The following is a 1242-nucleotide window of genomic DNA, read 5'->3' as shown; positions in this document are numbered from 1 at the left end:
GGGACAGAGCTGTATATGGAGGATATGGGGCTACATGTATCTCTAATGTAGCGGCAGATAGAGGATGGACATCAGCTGATGTCCCGGAAGCTTGTGCTGGAGGTGGCCCAGAATAACAATCGAGCTTTCCAGCAGGCTGTTCATCCGGTGTCTGGGTTAGTGCTGCACATGGAGGACATGGAGCCACATCGTGGTCGACTATTTCTGAAGGAAGAGGATCGACATCATTCGGCAGTCCAGAAGCTGGTTCTGGAGGTGGCCCAGCATAAGAATCAAGCTTCTCAATAGGCTGTTCATCTGTTGCCTGGGGCAGAGTTGAGGATGGAGAATATGGGGCTACATCTAGCTCTGCTGTTGCGGTAGGTAGAGGATCGACATCAGATGATGTTCCAGAAGCTTGTACGGCAAGTGGCCCAGGATAACAATCAAGGTTTCCAGCAGGCTGTTCATCCAGTTCCTGGGTTAGTGCTGTGCATGTAGGACATGGAGTCACGTCGTGGTCACCTGTTTCTGAAGAAATAGGATTGACATCAGCCGGCGCTCCAGTAGCTTGTTCTGGGCGTGGCCCAACAGAAGAATCGAGCTTTTCAGTAGGCTCCTCCGCTTGTGCCTGGAAAAGAGCTGTACATGGAGGATATGGGGCTACATCTAGCTCTGCTGTTGCGGCAGGTAGATCAACAGCAGCTGTTGTACTAGAAGCTTGTACTGGAGTTGGCCCAGGATAACAATCAAGGTTTCCAGCAGACTCTTCATCTGGTGCCTGGGTTAGAGCTGCACATGGTGGACATGGAGCCACACTGTGATCACTTGTTTCTGAAGGAATAGGATCGACATCAGTCGGTGGTCCTGAGGTTTGTTCTGGAGGTGGCCCAGTATAAGAATCAGGCTTTTCAATAGATTCTTCATCTGGTGCCTGGGACAGAGCTGTACATGGAAGATATGGGGCTACATCTAGCTCTGCTGTGGCGGCAGGTAGAGGATCAAAATCAGCTGATATTCCGAAAGCTTGTACTGGAAGTGGCCCAGAATAATAGTCGAGGCTTCCCGCAGGCTCCTCATCCGGTGCCTGGCTTAGAGCTGCGTATGGAAGACATGGGGCCACGTTGTGGTCACCTGTTTCTGAGGGAACAGGATCAACATCAGCCGGCTGTCCAGAAGCTTTTTCTGGAGGTGGCCCAGCATAACAATAGAGCTTTCCAATATACTCTTCATCTGGTGCCTGGGACAGAGCTGTAGATGGAG

The sequence above is a fragment of the Trichechus manatus genome, unplaced genomic scaffold (assembly GCF_000243295.1).
Source record: "Trichechus manatus latirostris isolate Lorelei unplaced genomic scaffold, TriManLat1.0 scaffold00214, whole genome shotgun sequence".
NCBI classification, from domain to species: domain Eukaryota; kingdom Metazoa; phylum Chordata; class Mammalia; order Sirenia; family Trichechidae; genus Trichechus; species Trichechus manatus.
Note: the sequence above shows the minus strand (reverse complement) of the source record.